This window comes from Antechinus flavipes, chromosome 4 (genome assembly GCF_016432865.1).
Source record: "Antechinus flavipes isolate AdamAnt ecotype Samford, QLD, Australia chromosome 4, AdamAnt_v2, whole genome shotgun sequence".
Taxonomy (NCBI): domain Eukaryota; kingdom Metazoa; phylum Chordata; class Mammalia; order Dasyuromorphia; family Dasyuridae; genus Antechinus; species Antechinus flavipes.
The window spans coordinates 260,818,118-260,841,398 of record NC_067401.1 but is presented as its reverse complement, the minus strand read 5'-3'; the positions used below and the strand labels follow the sequence as shown (position 1 = coordinate 260,841,398).

The window sequence follows — 23,281 nt, the reverse complement described above, 5'->3', positions numbered from 1 at the left end:
ACAGGGTAGTACCTCAAAGTTGTTTTAATTTGCAGTTTTCTAATTGTTAGTTATTTAGAGCATTTTTTTCGCAATGAAGAGGGGACCCTGAAACTCTAAAAATCCTTAAAGGAGAAAATCTTCAATTCTGCCTCAGTGAGGGACCCTGCCCCGAGGAACAAACAGTTTCATCCTTGTTATTTAGATGGGGTCTGTTCAGTTGAAACTCACTAAATTCAATTCAAATTCCAGCTCAAGATGAAACCTAGCAAGGAGCCAACTTGGGACTCCACCCATCAGTTCCCTTCAGCTAAAGCTCCCATTATAAAAGAACCAAACTAAAGCCCTCTCTTTACAGAGGTTCCAAACATGCCAGCTATGCTATACCATGCTATGCCATGCTATGCCAAGGAGCTTTTGTCCACTGGTATACTCCTTCCAGTGCCATATTTTCTTTATCCTCAAATATTTCCTAACCAGACTTAATGGCTCTGTCAGGATTTCTAACCTTACTTCCAATCCCCATCATAAACCTCTTTTATCAATCTAGGTTTTCAGGTCTGTAAATTTTTTTACAGAGAACCTCTGCGCCACCAGAAGGGAGTCCCCAAAACTCCCTAAACTTGCGTTTAATCCCAAGGGGTTGCAGAGGACCCAAACTTCTTCATTTGGTTCCCTGAACCCCAAACCTGTCACTAAACCTTATCATTTAACTCTCTGACCACCAGAAACCATAATCTCATTTTGGTTCCCTAAATCTAAATCTTATCAACATGGCTATTGATAGTTTGGATTTCATCTTTTGAAAACTGCCCATTCATATTCTTTGACTATTTATTAATTGGGGAATGAGTTTTATTCTTTTAAAAATCTTTTTTAAAAATATCATTATAGCTTTTTATTGACAAAACATATGCATGGGTAATTTTTCAACCTTGACCCTTGCAAAAACTTCTGTTCCAACTTTTTCCTTCTTTCCCTCTACCCTTACTGTAAATTGTAGGAAGTCCCATACATGTTAAACATGTTAAAGTATATGTTAAATACAATATATGTATACATATTTGTACAGTTATCTTGTTGTAAGAAAAAGTGCATATGCTATGTTGTGGTCCACACTCATTTCCCAGTGTTCTTTCACTGGGAGTAGCTGATTCTGTTCATCACTAATCAACTAGAACTGATTTGGATCCTCTCATTGCCAAAGATAATCACTTCCATCAGAATTGATCTTCATATAATGTTGTTGAAGTGTATAATGATTTCCTGGTTCTGCTCATTTCTCTTAGCATCAGTTCATGTAAGTATGAGTTTTATTCTTATAAATTTAAATACATTCCCTATGCAGCTTAGAAATGAGTCTCTCCCAGCAGGATGAATACAGAGAGGACTGGTGAGACTTACATGAACTGATGCTGAGTGAAATGAGCAGAACCAGGAGATCATTATATACCTCAACAACGATACTGTTTGAGGATGTATTCTGATGGAAGTGGATCTCTTCGATAAAGAGAGCCTTACTTGATCAAAGATGGACAGAAGCAGCTACACCCAGAGAAAGAACACTGGGAAATGAATATAAACTGCTTGCATTTTTGTTTTTCTTCCCGGGTAATTTATACCTTCTGAATTCAATTCTCCCTGTGCAACAAGAAAACTGTTCGGTTTTACACACATATGTTGTATCTAGGATATACTGCAACCCATTCAACATGTAAAGGACTGCTTGCCATCTGGGGGAAGGGGTGGAGGGAGGGAGGGGAAAAATCGGAACAGAAGTGAATGCAAGGGATAATGCTGTAAAAAATTACCCTGGCATGCGTTCTATCAATAAAAAGTTATTAAAAAAAAAAAAAGAAAGAAAGAAATGAGTCTCTCATCAGAGAAATTTGTTTCAAAGCTCTTTTCCCCTCATTTACCTGCTCTTTAGTCTGACCCTAGCCTGTTTATATCTATATGCAAGCATAAGTTTCTGTCTCAGTCTGTCTTGGATCTGTGATAGAATTGGGCAGCAAATGACAAAGCTATCAGCTAGCACCTGCTTCTTCACTCTGTACAAGATTGGGTCCTTTTGTATAGGCCTGAGGCCTCTTCTTGTCCTAACATCTTCAGATCTCTTTCAGGTACTGTGCACAAAGCACTCCTTGCTGTACCCTAAGTCCAGTGTATACAAACATCTGTATCTATTTGTTAATCCTGTGCTGGAAAAAAGATTCACTGGGATTTTTTTTTTCTTGGATTCTTTCTTGATCAGGGCTTGACTTGCTGTATTTTTCAGATCTTTGTTGAAGAATTGTGATGGGGGAAGTAGACTTCTTTCTTCTACTTTGCCATCTTGATCCCACTTTTTCAACCCTTAAATTGTATCAAAGCCAGAAATTACTATAAAGCTATAAAGGGCTTCAACATAATTAATCCTTTTAGTTTAAAAGTATGAAAAGGATCTAGTATAACCCATTTGGCTTTCTGTCAGCTAGTCAAAAATAACCAGACCAATTTTAGTTTTCTGGGGAGCTCTTAAAAGTTTGGCCCTGTTACATCAGAAAGGGGACCTGGGCCTAACTAATAAATAATCCTGCTTAGGTTTCATTAATTATCAAGTGACTAAAAAGAAGCCCAAGGAATGACTGGTTGTGGTGAAAGGGTAGGGGACAAGGGAGAAGAATCTGAGTTTTGGAGAAAAGATAAAAGAAGAACTGTTTGTATGTATGCGCTTAGCTATCTATTAGCACACTCAGTCACAAGATACAGTCTTCAGAAGTATATTAAAATAATAAAGCCACTCTCTGCTGTTCCATCTTAGTTGTAGGTGTCTCTTGAAACTAAGTTTAGATCTTAGAGTGATGGTCATATTTATATCCATAAAAGGAGGTTGGGGGATCAGCCAGGGTTCAATGGAACAAAAATAAAAGCCTAATTGTTTACTCATTAAAGCAACTCATTAACTCATGTTATATATAAACAAATGTTTGTATATACGTCTGTACAAATATGCATGTGCATATATGCACATATATAAATACATGCACACAAATACATAACCATATATATCTATGTATTTTTGGGGGGGCGCTAAACCTATGATATAATCAGTATGGAAACTACTAATACAGACAAATTTTTTGTAACCTTTTTAAACCTTTAAAGAGCATCTTCTAGATAACTGAGATGATTAGTGAGTTATTCATAGTCATATAGTTATTGTGTGTCAAAAGCAGGACCAGAACCAGATTCTTCCTGACTCCAGGACTTTTAACCTTTTAACTACTATGCTACAAATATTGGTTTTTCTGTCTGCCATTCTCTCGATATATAGCAATTGTTACTAGTATGTGCCAAAACAGAATTTAGAATATATTGTTTACTTTAAAAATTCAAAAGAACTACTATCTGGTGCCAGATATATCAAAAGAATATCTGTACAAATTATCTGGGACATACATATATGCATCTATCAAATTGAATTTAGGGAGGAAACTTAAACTCAGATTTACAGCTAAAGAAGAAACTTGAGATCCATCAAGGTGGAAATGACTTGAGGTACAGATAGTATGTGACGAAATCGAAATTTAAAAATAGATCCTCTAATTTCTACTATATTATAATGCCTTCCATTAAGATGATTTACATTTACATGGATTCAAAAGTAATTTTATTAAAACAATGCCTAGCATGAAACTTTGTCCTTGGTTACTTAAAAAAATGTTTGCTGCATCAAAATAGCTACCTACTAAGTACCATATTTAGAAATTTGTTTATTGTTTCTTTGTTGCTTTGAATATGTCTGGCAAGAGTTAGTAGAGATCTTAGAAAGGAAACACCTGCCTGGAAAGGAAATGGTACTGTGCTAATTTAAGTTTGAAAGAACACATTCTGTACTTGTGGAGACTAGTTACACTGAGGACTCTGTAGACTTCTGCTTTTTAGTATGCTTTATATCCTAGCTTGATTCATCCTTTTAACATTTTCATATGAGTAAAAATTAATTATAATTAAGATTTTAGTCATGAAAAACAATCAGCAGATAAAAAGAAGTAATCTGAAATGTGAAAAGGAAAATGAAAAGAGAAGCTGAGAAATAGGGGATTGATTGATCAGAAGGGGAGAAATGAGTTGTTTTCTTCAGGTTAGCTTGTGTCTGAAATTCAGCAGATGGAAAAACTTAAATAAGCACTGGCATCAACATAAGCTAAAGAGTGTGTGCATTGCCAAAGGGTGGAATATGATATGGTCTGTTTATTCTTTAGATAAAAATGTTTCAAAGCATGATGCACTCTGAAAACTTTGGGCATCCAGAACATAGAAGAGAGGCAATGTAGTATAGTGGAAAAAAAGTTGGCCTCAGAGCTAAGAAGACCTGAGTTCCCTGATTTCAAGTTTTGTCCTTGATATATACAGAGTGTATGATCTCAGACAAGTCTCAGTGCTTTAGACAACTAATACTATAAGTCGCAGACAGGGTGCTGGCATAAATTAATAAGAATTTCTGTACCAAGGAATTTCTTGTAACAGAAAAATCACATGCCCAGACACTAGTATCCCTACCCTTATGGATGTTAGCTTGTAGTTATTTGTCTTCATCTTTGAAGAACACCAATAACATTGTGAGTGATGTCTTGATTTCCATATGAATTAGATTTGCTATTAGGAACATATGTGAGAGCTGCAGAAAGGGCTTATGGGGAGGTTAGTTTATACTTTTTTACTTTTACCATTCATCAACTCCAACAGCTTTTTCTCAACCCTCATCCTTTCCTGGTCTATAGCATTTCAAAATGTGACTGACCCTTCCTTCTTCATTATTTTCTTTTAATTTTTATAATTATGAATTTGACAGATATCAACCAACATAATTATTAACATGTTTTTATTTTGTGTGATTGTTTAAATCTATAGATGCAGTTCTTGGATGGCATGATAGATATAATCTGAGATCTGGCCCAACTTTGCAGAAAGGAGGAAAGCCAGGGGCTGCTTGTGCCACCAGCACACTAGCAGACACCCAAGCCAAAGCTGAGTACTCTTTTCTGTTTCCAAGAATGATGCTAACCTAAAATTATATCTACCTGTCCTTCCTGAACTGGGTAATTTAAGGAATGACAGATCCAGAACAAAAACTGTTTCTGATTACTGATAAGTGGAATATAGTCCTTAGCTTACACTCACAAATTCAGTCCCTTCCCACCCAATGTCTGTTACATGAATAAAGACATATATATATATATATATATGTGTGTGTGTGTGTGTGTGTGTGTGTGTGTGTGTGTATATATATATATATATATATCTCAAATAACAGAACGTAGCAAAATAGTAAACAGAATTTAAAGAAGTTACATTGATTAGAATATTCAAAGTTTACCGAAGGAGAGTGCATATGTTGACAGGTGAGAGATACCCTAACAGTGATGGGAATCCCCAGGCCAGTGTCACAGGTTTTCAGAAAGAATTCTCAGTCGGGATCTGCAGGCAAGGCTTTTGGCAAAAAAAAAAAAAAAAAAAAAAAAAAAGGCAGGGAACAGTTTATTACACTGAGAAACAACTTTCCAGTGGGCCAATTCCAGATAGGAATTAGCAAAAGTTTGGGTTTCACAACCTTGATTATATTTAGGTTTCTATGATCAGGGATAGGAAGTGATCTCCAGATAGATTTGAGGGACTAATGGATAATGGATGGTAATTATGCCCCAGGCCAAGATCTCCAATTAAATTGTAGGTGGAGATTATCATGGGAGTTTCCCTAGGAATAGGAGGATGGGGTTGCTCCCAAAGGTCAGGAGGGGTTAGGATTTTTCCAACCCAGGTTCACCCCCAGCAAAGATCAAAGGGACACAGTTCCTGTTATATCAACTAGACTGTTTACCTGGGACCAATATAAGATCTCAGCTCAATACAGAAGAAAGAGAACATCATCCAGAGGGAATCCATTTTTAGCAGTTTCTAGAATTTTAAACAAATCCATTGATATACTGAGGTTGAATCTCCATCCATATTTGCCATTCCAAAATCTTTTTCTTTCTCCTTCCTGATGTTCTCTGTCCACATATCCTTCAGAAGAAGGTCAGAATTATCCAAATGCCTTACACATTGCTAATTGGTAGTCACATTTTTCTCTATACAAGAAGCAGGACACAAAATGACTCAGGTTTGGTTGGAAACAGAGTTGCAAAAATAGATAATATATTCAACTAGTTACTTTCAAAACTAGCCTCTTTACCTTTTCTTCTATCTAAACTAACTGCTTTACCCTCTGTGTATCATTTTGTATCTCCTAATCTGTTAGAAATATGTTGCAGAGATAAAAAGGACTCAGGGATATATGAGGTAAATTGGTTTTTTTATGGTTCTTACAAGAAACAGGGCAGTACACCAAGGGGCTCATAGGCAGGGAATAAGCCTTGTATTTTCTATCCTGAAGCACAAGGTCCCCCCATCATCCCCTTAATTTGGTTGGAGAGGATGAAATCAACCAACTTCTTGGTCCTCTGATTGCATATTCCTCTCTGACATGTTTGCCCTCTCTCATCATACAACCCATATTCAAAAATGGTGGAAAATTCCTTTGAAAGGAAGTTAACATTTTTAATAATAGCTTTTTATTTTCAAAATACATGCAAAGATAGTTTTTTAACATTCACCTTTGCAAAACCTTGTGTTCCAAAATTTTATCCCTCCCTTCCCTCAAGCCCCCTTCCATAGACAGTAGGTAATCCAATATATGTTAAACATAAACATAAGCAATTCTCCAATACATATTTCCACATTTATCAAGCAGTATAAGAAAAATCAGGTCAAAAAGTGGGGAAAAGAAGAAAGAAAAAAGTGAGCAACAATAAAAAAGGTACAAATACTATGTTGTGATTTATATTCAGTCCCCACAATCCTCTCTCTGAGTATTATAGATGGCTGTCTCTGATGCAATAAGAACTGTGTCCCTCCTGTATGTGCCAAAATGTTTGTGGCAGCCCTGTTTGTAGTGACTAGAAACTGGAAATTGAATGGATGCCCATCAATTGGAGAATGGCTGGGTAAATTGTGGTATATGAATGTTATGGAATATTATTGTTCTGTAATAAATGACCAGCAGGATGAATACAGAGAGGCTTGGAGAGACTTACATGAACTGATGCTAAATGAAATGAGCAGAACCAGATCATTATACACTTCAACAATGATACTGTATGAGGATGTATTCTGATAGAAGTGGATTTCTTTGATAAAGAGACCTCTGTTTCAATTGATAAATGGACAGAAGCAGCTTGACCCAAAGAAAGAACACTGGGAAATGAATGTGAACTATTTGCATTTTTGTTTTTCTTCCCGGGTTATTTTTACCTTCTGAATCCAATTCTCCCTGTGCAACAAGAGAACTGTTCGGTTCTGCAAACATATATTATATCTAGGATATACTGCAATATATTTAACATATATAGGACTGCTTGCCATCTAGGGGAGGGGGTGGAGGAAGGGAGGGGAAAAATCGGAACAGAAGCGAGTGCAAAGAATAATGTTGTAAAAAAATTACTCTGGCATGGGTTCTGTCAATAAAAAGTTATTATTTGAAAAAAAAAAAAACTGTGACCCTCTGATCTTTGGAGGGGAGGGGAGGGGAAGGGAGGTGAACTTGGGTTGAAAAAACCCTAAATCTCAACCCCTTCCATCTTTGAAAAAAAACCCCTCCTTCTATTCCTAAGGGAAACTCCCATTATAATCTCCATCTACAATTCAATTGGAGATGTTGGCCTGGGCATAATTATCACTCATCATTGATTAGTCCCTCAAATTCATCTGTAGATTACTCCCTAGCCCTGAGCCATGCAACCCTAAATATAATCAAGGTGTGAAACCCAGACCTTTGCTATTTCCTATCTGGAACTGGCCCACTGGAAAGTTGTTTCTCAGTGTGAAAATAAACGCATTTTTTATTTTTTTATTTTTGGTGATAAAAACCTCACCTGGAGATCAGGACTACGAATTCTTTCACAAAATCCTGCAACACCTGTCTGGGGACCCCATCACTGTTAGGATATCTCTACCCCTCATTTTTCATCCCTCAACATCTCCATCACAAGTCTATTAGAATTGGCCTGAATCACGTCATTATTGAAAAGAGCCAGGTCCATTATAGTTGATCATCACAAAATTTTCTTGTTGCTGTGAACAATGTTCTCTTGATTCTTCTACTCACTTCACTTAGCATCAGTTCATGTAAGTCTCTCCAGGCCTCTTTGAAATCATCCTGCTGATGATTTCTTACAGAACAATAATATTCTATAACATTCATATACCATAACTTATTCAGCCATTCCTCAACTGATGGAATCCACTTAGTTTCTAGTTTCTTGTTGGCTGCTACCAACATTTTTTGCATAAGTAGGTCCTTTTCCCTTTTTTATTTTCTCTTTAGGATACAAGCCCAATAGAGACACTGCTGGATCAAAGGTATGCACAGTTTGATAGCCCTTTGGACATAATTGTATATTGCTTTCCAGAATGGTTGCATCAGTTCACAACTCCACCAACGTATTAGTGTCCCAGTTTTCCCACATCCTCTCTAGCATTTATCAATATCTTTTTTCTGTCATTTTAGCCTGTCTTAGAGGAATGAAGTGGTACTTCAGAGTTGTCTTAATTTGCAGTTCTCTAATTATAATGATAAAATCATGTCTCTTGTGTACAGCTTTCTAACAGCATATAATAAATTTAAAACAACAATTCCAATGCTGTTCTGTTTGTCTCTTTCTGAATTTCCTTCTGCTGTTTATTTTATAAATGTATCACTTATGCTTTTATTTCCTTTTTATGACATCATTCTTCTTACTCATCTCCCCATTCCCTTTAAATAAACTAACAAATAAAATAAATTCCCTCCTTTGTAACAAATAAGTATAGTCAAGTAAAACAGATCTGCACCTTGGCTTTGTGAGGAAACATATCTTGTTTTGCACCTATATAGTTCATTTGCCTATCTGCCAAGAAGTGGGAGTTATTACTTATCGTTCATTTTCTAGAGTCATGGACCCACTATTCTTTCTTGAAACTGTTTCTTGTCTTGACTTATGTGGCATTGCCTTCAAAGTGGCTTCTTACTTTTACACCTTGATAGTGGTACTGATGAGTTGAATTATATGTGTAGTTTGGTAACTTTTAGTATAAAAATTCCATTCTATCTCCTGGGGGCTATCTCCAGTTGTCATCTTCTTTATGTCTTTGATCCTTTTCAAGAATAAATGACAAATAACAACTTTTATTACTACTTTTTTCTGGTTCCTTTTGTTTTGTTGGTGTTTCTTGGGGTTCTGTTTTTAGTTCTCTTATCTTTCCTTCTCCATATTTTTCCAGTTGATCTTCTTAATTCCACAGGTTCAACAATCACCTCATCCTTAAATCTCCGTATCTGGTAATTTGCCTGCTGGTTATCTCCACCTGGATAGCAAAGTCTGTGTATTCAACAATGAACATATCATCTGTCTTTCCAAAAAAAAAACCAAAAACCTTCTTATGACTTTCCTGTAACTAATGATATTGCCATTTCCAGTCACCTTGGCTTAAACCCAAAAACCAAGAAAAAAATATGTGATCTTTACTTCTGCAATGTCTTTCATATTCATTTTGCTCCATTTTCATTCTATCACAGTAGTGAAAGAATTCACAAACCCGAACCTGGCTGAGAAGCCAGCTTTGCTAGGAAGACTAACTCCTCAGTTGCAAAAGATCCCAACAGAGAAATAAGAAGTTATCACTGAGAAGAAGGTCTCTTCACAGCATTCAGGAGTCCTGGTAGGCAGCTGTGCCAAGAGGAGAGGTTCCACGGAAAAGCATAATTCCTACTTCAGACTTCTGCAAAGATATGAGTTTAAAATTGTCTTTTTATAAGAAATCTGAGACTGGGGTTTCTATTGAGTGAGATTCCTTCAATGTTGTCACTGTCTGCAGGCCTAGATTTCCAGTTGAATGAGACCACTTAAGTTATATCAGGTCCAGATCTCTAGTTGAAGGAGACCACTTAAGTTTGAGCTAAGTAGGGAGTGGTCCTGGGCTAATCTTAATGAAACCAATTAACTTCTCTGAAGAGTGAGTCTCTGTCAGAGGAGAGTTTCAGAGTTCACCCAAAAATCAAGGAGGAAAATTTCAGGGTTCACCCCCACCAGCAACATTGTATGATATCAATTTTGATAGGCTTTGCTCTCTCTTCAGCAATAAAATGATCTAAAACAATTCCAAAAGATTCATGATGGAAAATGCTAATCACATCCAGAGAAAGAACTAAAGACTTTGAATGCAGATGGAAGCATACTATTTTTTTTTATTATAGCTTTTTATTTACAAGATATATGTATAGGTAATTTTTCAGCATTGACAGTTGCAAATCCTTTTGTTCCAACTTTTTCCCTCCTTCCTCCCACCCCTTCCTCCAGATGGCAGGTTGACCAATACATGTTAAATTATATTAAAGTATAAGTTAAATATAATGTATGTATACATGTCCAAACAGTTATTTTGCTGTATAAAAAGAATCGGATTTTGAAATAGTATATAATTAGCTTCTGAAGGTAATCAAAAATGCAGGTAGACAAAAATAGAGGGATTGGGAATTCCATGTAGTGGTTCATAGTCATCTCCCAGAATTCTTTCCCTGGGTGTAGCTGGTTCAGTTCATTACTGCTCTATTGGAACTGATTTGGTTCATCTCATTGTTGAAGAGGGCCACGTCCATCAGAATTGATCATCATATAGTATTGTTGTTGAAGTATATAATGCTCTTCTGGTCCTGCTCGTTTCACTCAGCATCAGTTCATGTAAGTCTCTCCAGGCCTTTCTAAAATCATCCTGCTGGTCATTTCTTACAGAACAACAATATGCATAATATTCATATACCACAATTTATTCAGCCATTCTCCAATTGATGGGCATCCACTCAGTTTCCAGTTTCTGGCCACTACAAAGAGGGCTGTCACAAACATTCGTGCACATACAGGTCCCTTTCCCTTCTTAAAAATCTCTTTGGGATATAAGCCCAGTAGTAACACTGCTGGGTCAAAGGATAGGCACAGTTTGATAGCTTTTTGAGCATAGTTCCAAATTGCTCTCCAGAATGGCTGGATATATTCACAATTCCACTAATAATGTATCACTGTTCCAGTTTTCCCATATCCCCTCCAGCATTCTGCATTATAGAAGCATACTATTTTCACTTTTTATTTTGTTTTTTCTTTTTTGCGGATTTCCCTTTTTGTTCTGTTTTTTTTTTTTTTTTTACAACATGACTAATGTGGAAATATGTTTAATGTAATTGCATATATATAATCCAAATCAGCTTGCTTGCCATCTAGGAGAGGGAGAGAGGGCGAATGTTGAAATCTATCTTTATATGTAATTGGCAAAATTAAATACTATTAAGTGAGGGCAAACTGCATATTTGTATCATTTGAACCAATTAAACTATGGATGCTAGAATTCATTTCACAGTGTCTAGTTTGTGGTTTCTTTGACCTATTTTATAAAGTGTATTATATACCTCCCAGATTGGCTAAGATGACAGCAAAAGATGACAAATATTGTAGAAGATGTGGGAAAACTGAGACACTAATACATTGTTGGTGGAATTGTGAATGAAAACAACTATTCTGGAAAGCAATTTGGAACTATGGCCAAAGGGTTATCAAACTGTGCATACTCTTTGATCCATCAGTGTTTCTACTGGGCTTATATCCCAAAGAGATCTTAAAGAGGGAAAGAGACCCATATGGGCAAAAATGTTTGTGGCAGCCTGTAAGGAAAAGTAAAGTACCTGTAAGAGTACTTTAAATGGGCCTGCACAGTGCAACAGGAGGTTTGAGTGGCCCAGAAGTAATTTCTGTGGGTAGGGACTGCCCCATGGTGGGATCCTGGTCATATTGAGATAGCTTCTTTACGGGAGAAAGCTCCCTCACTGGTTGACTGTGTGCGTGACTTCACAGACCTTTTTTAAGCTCACTGCAAGCAGCAGGTCATTCTCTTTATCCTGAAGTAGCTGAGTCAAGTGGATGAGGTGAGGAGTTTGGTAGTGAATACGTGGGTCTTCAGACCAGGTATTCACCAGGGAATTAACAAGTCAGGGCATATGTGAGCATATATAATAAAGGCTTTATATCTGCACATGGCTGTTCTTGAGCACACTATTGGTTATTAAACTACAATTCATGAAATCACAGCCAGAGATCTCTGAAGGCCTCAGAGGAGGTGAGCCAGGTAGAATTAGTTGACACTGCAAAGGTCAGTGGCTGGAGATACCCCGACACCCTGGGAGAGACTGGCAATATGAAATATTGTGTAACCCTAGAGCTTTTGCAGATGAAGTGATTGCTCAGGGTTAAGTAATGAAACAATATTTTATAGCAGCCCTTTTTGTAATAGCAAGAAATTGTAAACTGAGTGGATGCCTATTAATTGGAGAAAGGCTGAATAAGTTATAGTATATGAATGTTATGGAATATTATTGTTCTATAAGAAATGATCAGCAGGACGATTTCAGAGAGGCTTGGAGAGACTTACATGAACTGATGCTAAGTGAAGTGAGCAGAATCAGGAGATCAATGTACACAGCCACAACAAAATTATATGATAATCAATTCTGATGGATGTGACTCTTCTCAACAATCAGATAATTCAGACCAATTCCAATAGACTTGTGATGGAGAGAGCCATCTACATCCAGAGAAAGACTCTGGGAACTGAGGGTGGAACACAATATGGCATTTTCACTCTATTTGCTGTGGTTTGTATTGAATTTTATTTTCTTCTCTCTTTTTTTTTAAGCTTCTTCATTTGATTTTTGTGTGTGTGTGCAGCAAGATAGTTGTATAAATATGTATGCCTATATTGGATTTAACGTATATTTTTACCATGTTAAAAAAAAAGAATACAGCTTTAAGTGCCCCCTCCCAAATTAAAGTGTTTTAGCATATGTTTGGTTCTCAGAATTTTACAACTGTAAGTATTATCCTTAAGCTGAAAGTGGAAATAATTGACATTGCTTGATAGAGAATACAAACATTTGCATGTAGCTATATTCAAAAACTGTGACCTTTTTTTCTCTTGTTGGGATCTTTGAGGCACCTAAATGATACAATGGCCAGAGAGATAGATTTAGAATCAGGAAATCCTGAATTAAAATTATGAGTTACACAATTATTAGTTATATGATCCTGGACAAATGACTTAAACTCTCTCAGCCTTAGATTTCTCATCTGCAAAATAGAAACAAAAATAGTACCCACTCCCCAAGAATGTAGCTGGATCAAATAAGATAACATTGAAAAGTGTTTTACAAACCTTAAAAGCATTATTTAAATGCTAAGTATTATTATCATTATTGGAAATTTATTTTTCCCCTCCTCTCTGTTGGTTTTCAAAGAGAAAAGTTATATGCACCTGTGAGAAAGGATCTTTGTTATCTTACCTGAGAAACACCCAGAGTAATGACCCTTGGCATAGGCCAGACAATTCAGAAACAACACAATAGGAATACTCAAACCCATACTAATTGATTACTATAAGGTACATGTACGATTTATTGTTTGTCCCTTCCTTTGGCTTTTGCCTTTGAGACTAGCTAAGATCTCTTCATATCTGCAAAATTATTATGTCATAGATAAGTGTTTGCCTGGGTCAAAACAGCCTCAAAGGACCTGGGGTCATAGGTAATTTTCTTCACATCACTCTTGTTAGTGGATCTCATTGAATAAATGGGCAATAGGGGAAGGAAAGGAGAGAGGGTGAATGGAAATCAAAAATATCTCTTATTTCTTTTTATCAATTACAATAATTAAAGATACCAAAATATAGGTATGAAAGCAAAGATAATAGATAATGTAACTCTATCAAAAGCCTGAATACCCTGAAAATTGAGGGAACATAACCGGAGATACAGAGCATTTTTTAAGCATTTACTTTATATCAGACTTTCTGCTAAGTTCTGGGGATACAATTACAAGCAAGTACAACAGTTTCTGCCCTCAAGAATTATACATTCTAATGAGCAATGTGCTTCCTCATAACATAAAAGGAGCTTGAAGTGGGTGAATGGTTAATAATTATCCAGAAAGTGGCATGGAAACTTGGTTCTGAGAGTTCAGTATCCTAATAATAGAGAATAAAGGTGCCAGGAGAGAAGGGAAAAAGAGGGCTTTCTGGGTATGTGGGGTTAGTAGAGAAAGGAAAATGAGGATGATGTTCAGAATTTGGGCAACATGGTGAGATGTCCTGGAAATGTTGTGGAGGGAAGCCTGGAGTGAGACAATTTAAGAGGAAAGATCATCTATCAGAGCAGGGGAATTCATGGCTAGAATTCAGTATTATAATGGGTTACGGTGAGGATGATGATTGGAATTACTGAAAGCCACCTTTGCAATCCTAAAATCACCTATTTTGGAAGCAGACTGGCAACAACTTGGATCTCTCCTGACTCCAACCAATCTTAAATCCATCATAAACTTTTCTGAATAGCCTTAAAATTTTTTTTAATTATATTTTTTCAATCAGCAAAAATCCATCTTTTCTCCCTTCCATTTCTCTCTCCCTTTACGCTGAGAACAAAAGAAAAATAAAACTTTTGTTATAAACATGTATAGTTAAGCAAAACAATTTTCTACTTTGTACATGTCTAAAAATACACATACATATGTGTGTGTTATGTCCCATTTCACATTTCAAGTTTTTTATCTTCCTGTTAGGAGGTAAGTAGTATGTTTCATCATTAATCCCCTAGAATTGTGGCTGGACATTAACACCGATCAAAATTCAAAGTTGTTTGTTTTTGTTATATTGTTGCCATTATATGTAAATTACTCTTTTGGTCTGTTCACTTAACTACATCAGTTGATACAAATCTTCACAGATTTTTTTGAAACCATCTTTTTAAAAAAAATTTTTTTCTTATAGCATGACACATTTTTAACCTAGAACTTATTCCACTATTGCCCAATTTAGAGAAAGTCTTTCAGATTCCTATTCTTTTCCAAACAAGTAAAAAGAGTGAAAATGCTATGTTGTGGTTCATACTTAGTTCCCACAGTCCTTTCTCTGGGTATAGATGGCTCTCTTCATCACTGAACAATTGAAACTGGTTTGAATCATCTCATTGTTGAAGAGAGCCATGTCCATCAGAATTGATCATTGTATAGTCTTACGTATAATGATTTCTTGGTTCTGTTCATTCCACCAACAATATATCAGTGTCCCAGTTCTCTGCTATCCCCTGCAAAATTCTTCATTATCTTTTCCTATCATCTTAGCCAATCTGAGAGGTGTATAGTGGTATCTCAGAGTAATCATAATTTGTATTTCTCTGATAAATAGTGATTTTGAGTACATTTTCATATGACTAGAAATAGTTTCAATTTCTTCATCTGAAAATTGTCTGTTCATATCTTTTGACCATTTATCAATTGGAGAATGGCTTGATTTCTTATAAATTTGAGTCAATTCTTTATGTATTTTAGAAATGAAGCCTTTTATCAGAGCCTTTGAATGTAAAAATGTTTTCCCAGTTCATTGATTCCCTTCTAATCTTGTCTGCATTAGTTTGTACAAAACCTTTTTAACTTAATAGAATCAAAATTTTCTACTTTGTGATCAATAATGATCTCCAGTTCTTCTTTGGTCACAAATTCCTTCCTCCTCCACAGGTCTGAGAGGTAAACTATCCTATGTTCTTCTAATTTGTTTATAATATCATTCTTTATGTCTAGATCATGAACCCATTTCGACCTTATCTTGGTATACAGTGTTATGTGTGGGTCAATGCCTAGTTTTTTGCCATACTAGTTTTCAATTTTCCCAGCAGTTTTTGTCAAATAGTGAATTCTTATCCCAAAGTTGGGGTCTTTGGGTTTGTCAAACACTAGATTGCTATGGTCATTGACTATTTGGTCTTGTGAACCTAATGTATTCCACTGATCAACTGGTCTATTTCTAATAGTTTTGATAACCGCTGCTTTATAATATAGTTTTAGATCTGGTACAGCTACGCCACCCTTCATTTGCTTTTTTTTTTTCATAAATTCCCTTGAAATTCTTGAGCTTTTGTTCTTCCAGATGAATTTTGTTATTATTTTTTCTAGGTCAGTAAAATAGTTTCTTGGGAGTTTGATTGGTATAGCACTAATCATTTCCTGAAATTTTATACCTCTCTAAAAACAAATAGTTAAAAGACAAGTTTATGTTTTTTAGAAATAACTCACTTGTGAAAATACAATTTTTAATTCAATAATACCTTGATTTCCAAATTAACATAAGTGATCTACAAATCCTCTAAAAATTGAATTTATAAATTGTAGAAGAGATATAGTCTTCTTTGCTAAAAGGTCCTTCCCCTATCAGTGAAAACACAGATCTGGATATGTAAATGAATACCCAAACCCCCCCACAAAAAACAAAAAAAGTATGTATTAATTTTACTTCCCCTCACATGTAAAATTGAGGGTATTAGATTAGATGACCCCCTAGAGTCTCTTCTTGTTCTTTATCTGTGATGAAGATATAAACTTTATAATGTTTCTTAAAAACTGCTAAAAATACAATTGAAGACAGTGATTGAAATTGTATCTGAAAATGATTAAGGACTGTACTTGGACGAGGTTGCTCCTCTGTGCTTATTCTTTTAAATTGATAAATGATTGAACTTATAAGAAAGATACCAGATTTAGATCTGGCCATTTGTTTACTCTGGCTTTCTGATCAATTGGACAGAGGAATTATTGGTTTACTTTTGGGATAATGTGGAAAACATTTAAATCAGCATCAATGTTAGCTCTAGCATTTACATAGAACTTTAAGGTTTGAAATGCTTTTACACATAATATCTCATCAAATTTGCTTTTGAATCTATTTGCACATCTCTTCTTACCTATCCTGCAGTTTAAATCTCTTAGTTTGAACTTTAGATTTAGGCTGATTTTTAAATATTCCAATGTGGTAAAATCATATGCTTCTAGTTCTGTATTAGTAATACTTTAACAGTTAAAAAAAAGTTAAACTGTTTGATGGATTTGATGGGATTGTAATGCTGGAGAAATTGAGGCACGCTAGAGATTACAGAGTTTTTAATAATTTATTTGAAAGGGAGAGATTGTGCTGGGGACATGATGCTCCAGGGCTGATGTCCAAAACATCCAAAAGCTAATGTGAGTTCTCAATGACATGTATATACACACATGGCTCAGCTACAGGAGTAGACTGAGGCAGGGGCGGAGTCAGAGAGCTGAGAGTGGGAACGGGACTATTAATCCGGTTCTGACAGGGTGAGGGGAGGCACCTGACATATTTTGATAAGTTGGAAAGGGGAGAGGCACTCAACATTCTGATGATGTCTATAATAGAAGGTCTTTCTCCTTATCTGGATGATCATGATTAGGAGGGAAGGCTGGTGTTCCAGAACTGAGTAGAACAATTAGGAACTGAGGCAGAACAATTTAGGGAAACTGAGTCAGGACAATTAGGGAAACTGAGTCAGGACAATCAGGGAAACTGACAATAAAAGGGAACTGTGGCACAACAGAATTGGGGTAGCAGTTCCTAGTTCAAAATAAACACGTGACAAATTAACAGTAGCGATTCTCTTTGGCAAAAGGTAGAAGTAGGGAAATAGATTACAGACAGAATGAAAGAATATAATAGACACTAGGAATGGTAAATATGAAAGAAGAGTTAGGAGAGCATATAGCAGCATAAGGAGAAAGATACTATTAGAGGGAGAAACTAAGAGGAGAGGGAGAGAGTAATCTCACAGTAGGCTTAGTTCTGAAAAGAATTTAGCAAAGATCTTCATTATAATCAGATCTTTTATAGGGGGAATATAACCTTAGGGGTTTCCCCGAGCATAAAGGTGCAAATTCAAAAGTCGAAGAGCCAGATGGGATGCACTTGGCAGATGAAGTCCTAGACTTTTCTTAAGATATGCCAGTCAAGATAGTCTGGGAAACCTAACTTCTTTTTTGTATGCAATTATGGTTGGTAAGATTTTACATTATGCCTGTCCTAATTTAGGGTAATAAGACAGTCTGGGAAAGCTAACTTCCCATCTAGATTATCTCAAAGACTGTCTTTAAAAATGCTAACTAGACTGGAGACTGGATGAATTAACAATAGACTTTAATTTCACATTATTCTATATGTACAGGATAATTTGGGAATTTGTTAAATCTGATAATAGCCATTTGGGCTTCTTCCTGACAGGAGAAGATAGTTCACATCAGTTTAAGCAATTAAAAAAAAATCAAAAGAAAAAACAAATTTGCCAGACCTCATTAGTAATCTTCCTTATTAGAATCTTTCTGGCATTGAATATTATTGTTATTCTAACCAGAAATGTTCATTCTACCTTAATATAATGTAATTTAATGCAACAAGTAATAGACATCTATCATGTGCCAAGCACTGTGTAATTCCCATCTGTCCTTCACAACTGAGTTTAAGTCCCTCATCCATGAAGCTTTTCTACACTGCTCAGTCTCCAGTATTTATCATTTAATTTATCAACTTGTAGCCTTTATGATTTTTTTCTCAGATACAGAAATAAACATTCTGATGGTATTATCTTTTGATTTCATTTTAGAAATAGATATGAACCTTGGCATGGTTAAATTTCTAGTGAACAATTTATTACCTTTGGATATTTCTTTGTTATATGACTCTTTTTTAACCATGCTACCTCTCTATACATTATATGGTCAAAAAGAGAAACTAATCTTACATTAAAAAAAAATTCTTCTATAACTGGTACAATTCTTGCACCCAGTAGGTGTACAACAGATATTAATTTGATATTTAATGCATAGAGGGAAAAAATGTTATTGGATGTTATACCTGATAATTCTACCCCCATGCCCAGCCCCTGTTGTTTTCACACAGACTGTCTATTGAATCTCTAAGAAGAAAAAATGTCAGGTTAAGTCCCATGAGATCCTTGTTTGATTTAGACCTTTAAAATATCTGAGAAAGTGTAGTATTTCTGGAAAATATTTGAAATCAGGAGGTCTGATGTCATAATATTTTTTGTATTTTTGTTAAGAACCAGAAGGGGTCTTATAGATTATTTGGTCCAGCGTTTCATTGTACAGATGAAGCAACTAAGGTATAAAGAAATGAAGGGAGATCTTACCCATGATCACACAGTTTATTTACTGTTAGATTTGGAAATAAGGACCCATGTCTTAGTGATATGGCAGATACAGACACCAGATGATGGTAGGCACCAAAAGTTGGAGATCAGTCACATAAAACCCATACAATGGCCATTCTTTGGCAAAGGGTAGATTTATTTAGGGGAAAAGGTTACAGAAAAAATAAAGGGATACTGTCAAGGGACAGTTGGGGGGAAGGGGAAAGGGAGAAGGGTGATAACTATGAATTATGCTCCTTTTGAACATTTTGGGACTTTGGGGACAGTGGAGTCCCCAAAGGTAGTATAATGGGAAGATGGGGATCTCTTCAGTATGACCCCATCCCCTAGACTAATGAATTACAGAAATGGGAAGGCACTTCAAAGGCAACTAAGTCTAGCTTCTGCCTGAAAAAAGATCCTCTCTATAACAATCCCAGACAAGTGATTATTGAGCCTCTAATTGAAGGCTATTAGTAGAAGAAAGCCAGGCTTTGGATGCAGTGCATGCCACTTTTGGTTAGCTATAATTGGTAGTCTTTCCTCTAACATCCTCTCGGTTTGCCTTAGTTTTGAGTTCTGAATTCTTTCAAGATTCAGCTCCTATGAGAACTATTGAGGTAGCATAATGAATTAGAGCCAAAAGAGTGAATAGAGCTCTGGAATCAGGAAGACCAAAGTTCAAATTTGGCTCCAGATAATTCCTAGCTGTGTGACTGGAGAAATCATTTAACCTTTGCCTCAATATACCTAGTTATTTATGTCATTTTACCTCTCCCCTCTATTAAAATATATGCTTATTTTAAAAAATGCTTTTAAAATATTTTTCCCAGTTCTATGTTTGACAATTTTTTAAACATGTTTTTAAAACTTTGAGTTCCAGATTCTCTCTTCCTCCCTCCTCCATTGAGAAGGCACGTGTGAAGTTTTGCAAAACATTTCCACAAAAGTCATGTAAAAGAAAACATATCTTCCCTTTCTCTTCAGGAAAAAAAAAAAAAACCTTAAGAAAAATAAAATTTTTAAAAAGTATGCTTTAATCTGTATACAGACACAATCAGTTTTTTCTCTGGGCATGAATAACATTTTTTATCATAAATCCTTCAGAGTGAATAGTCTTGGATCACTATACTTCTGAGAATAGCAAAGTCATTCACAGCTGATCATCCCACAACATTAATATTACTTTGTATATAGTATATTTGAATTTGCGTGAGCTCATGGATAATTTCCCAAGTTTTTCTGAAAGCATTTTTGTTCATCAGAATGTATGCTTCTTGAGGGTAAAAAAAAAAATTTTTTTTTTAAATTGCTGGCTCTTAGTACAATGTTTATGTCACATATCTTTTTCTTTTCTTTTCTTTTTCTTTAGACTAGGTATTCTCCATATTTCCCAAGTTGGAAGTAGAGAAGTCACTTAAAAGCTTAGTTGCATTATTTATTGGCAGAGAAGTTTTGATTAGCTCCATTTTTGACGTGAACTGGCTCTCTCATTCTTAGCAAGCTTCTCCTTGCCCTGCAATCCTCATTGGTGTCAGATTTGAACAGCCTACTCCTACTAAAGCTCAGAATTCTGGAGCTCAAGTGACCTGCCAGCCTTAGCCCACTTAGCAGGTGCAATTTGAAGGCAAATGATACTAGGCTAGGTCCACAAAGTGCTTAACAAATACTGCTAATTGATTGGCCAGTGGTCACAATGGCTGTAAGCTTCAAAGATGGGATGTGATATATTGGATTACTTGCTGTTCAGGGGAGGGGGGAAAATTTGGAACATAAGGTTTTGCAAGGGTAAATGCTGAAAATTATCTTTGCATATATTTTGAAAATAAAGCTTTTATTTAAAAAAAAGGGATGTATACCCAGCCTCATTGACTTTACCACTAGTGCACTAGAGCTACAGAGCAGCTAAGAGACAAATTTCTCTTACCAGCACTCTATGGTAAGGGGGCCTGGAGTCAGGAGGACCTGAATTCAAATTCAATCTCCAATCTCTTACTGTGTGACCCTGTGCAAATCACTGAACCCTGTTTGCCTCAATTTCCTCATCTGTAAAATGAAGTGGAGAAGGAAATGGCAAACCACTACACAATCTTTGCCAAGAAAATCCCAAATGGAGTCAGGAAAGCATTGGACATGATAGCTATAATAAAATATTATAGTTTTCTATGATAAATGAAAGTGAAGAATTCAGAGAAATATTTCCAGAAGATTTGTATGAACTTTGATGCAGTGATGTAAGAAGCATAAAAGCAAAAACAACAACAAAACATACATGACTACAACAACGTAAAAAGGACAGCAAAATGAAATTCACCTTTATGTAATTACAATAGATCAGATAAGGATAGAAAAAAATCTCCCTTTTCATTGAAAGATAGGAGATTGTATAGAACATTACATATGATAGAATTAGACATTTTCCATGTGTATTGGTTTTGTTAACCTTTTTTTTTTTTTTTTTTTAAATTTCCTCACAAGGGAAGACTTGCTCGAATTGGGTGGAAAAGAAGGGAGAGAAGATATTTTTGTAAATGGATGAGATGTAAAGGGCATCATTAAAGTTTTAATAATAATAATAGCTAACATTTATATAATGCTTATTATGTACCAGGTACTATGCTAAGCACTTTACAAATTCTCATTTGAATCCTTACAACCACCCGGATGAGTGCCATTATTATACCTATTTTGTTGTTCAGTAGTATCTGATTCTTTGTGATTTCATTTAGGGTTTTCTTTGCAAAAACACTGGAATTGTTTGCTACAAGAGGAAACTGAGGCAAACTCAGGTTAAATGACCAGGATCCCATAGCTAGAAAGTGTCTGAAGAGAGATTTGAACTCATCAACATGATTCTTCCCAACTCTATGTCCAGCACCCTATTCATCTAGCTGCCTCTATTTTACTACCTAACTTCAAGAAGTTATGTCTGTATATCACCTACATTTTTCATGTATCTCTCTCTCCCAGAGTGCTAAGTTTTATGATAATTTTTAGAAAGAAAAAGGAAAAAAGACTTTATAACACGAAGGCATCAAAAGTCTGATGCCATATGAAGAACCACACAGCTACCGTCTATTTCTGCACAGAAGATATGAGAAAGTATTCCAACACTTAGCATAGTGCCTTGTATACAGTAGGTGCTTAATAAATGTTTGGGGCTTTTTTCACTTCTCTTCTTGGGGTCAAATTGAGTCATATTTGTCAGCATTCGGTTTTCACTGATTTTTCTTTGTTCCTTTTTTCTTTTCTATCTACATAGCTGTTACCATTTAATCTCTCTGGCTTCAGTTTACTCATCTATGAAACAAAAAGCGTTAGCTTCCAGTAAGGGTTTTTTAATGTGGTTTTAGGGGCCAAAAAAGGTCATCTTTATTTCAATATATTGGTTTCCCTTATAATTCCATATATTTTATTTTACGCATATAAAGCCTTTAGTCGAAGGAGGGGTCCATAGACTTCACCAAAGTGCCAAAAGGGTCCTGGACACATAAAAAGATGAAGATTTGACGATCTCTAAATTCTAAGTCTTATGATTCCGTGCCTCAGCTCCGTTCTTTAGTATTACTACGTTACCTTGGGCAAGTCATTTCCCCTTCACCGGACCTCAGTTTCCTCCCTTGTAAAAGGAGTGAGTAGTGGGTGAGACTCTAACAAGGACGTTAGTCTTGGACTTCCCGGATAGTGGACATGTAGAGGTTCTCTCGGGTCTGGATCCAGGGCGGGGAGGCGGCCCTGAAGACGTGACCACGCCTGGCCCACGGCCTGCCACGAAGTGACTGCCACGTCAGGACAACTTCACAAACCATGTGTGGGGTAGGGGCCGCGACACCTGGTCTTGCACAGGGGGCTACGCGGGCGGGCGCGGCAGCAGCGGCGGGAGGACGGAAGCCCTGGCGCGGCCCCTCCCCCGGCTCTCCAGCCCAGCGACGGCCCCCGCGGGCCCGGCCTCCTGCCCGGGGCGGGGCGGGGCGGGGAGGGGAGGCAGGGCTAAACTCTAGCCGGGCGGGCCCGGCGGAGGCAGAGAGGCGGAGCCCGAGGAGGCGGCTGCTGCGGAAGCGCGCGGAAGGAGGCGGAGGCGGAGGCGGCGGCGGCGCGGGAGGCGGAGCGCAGGAAAGGAGGCGGAGCCATAGCCTTCGCCGCCGTCTCCGCCGCCGCCGC

At 36.6% G+C, this 23,281-nt stretch overlaps 1 long non-coding RNA gene across 2 annotated transcripts; it reads right to left on the bottom strand.

The window, feature by feature from the left end:
- Positions 1-1,867: 1,867 nt before the first annotated feature.
- Positions 1,868-22,928, bottom strand: LOC127561995 (uncharacterized). Of its 2 annotated transcripts, XR_007953587.1 has the most exons (4): positions 22,697-22,928; positions 5,843-6,092; positions 5,342-5,454; positions 1,868-2,334 (listed from the first exon to the last, which is right to left on the bottom strand). It is a non-coding gene; the product is annotated as an uncharacterized LOC127561995 (long non-coding RNA). The 2 variants fall into 2 exon arrangements; XR_007953588.1 differs by lacking the exon at positions 5,843-6,092.
- Positions 22,929-23,281: the final 353 nt, after the last annotated feature.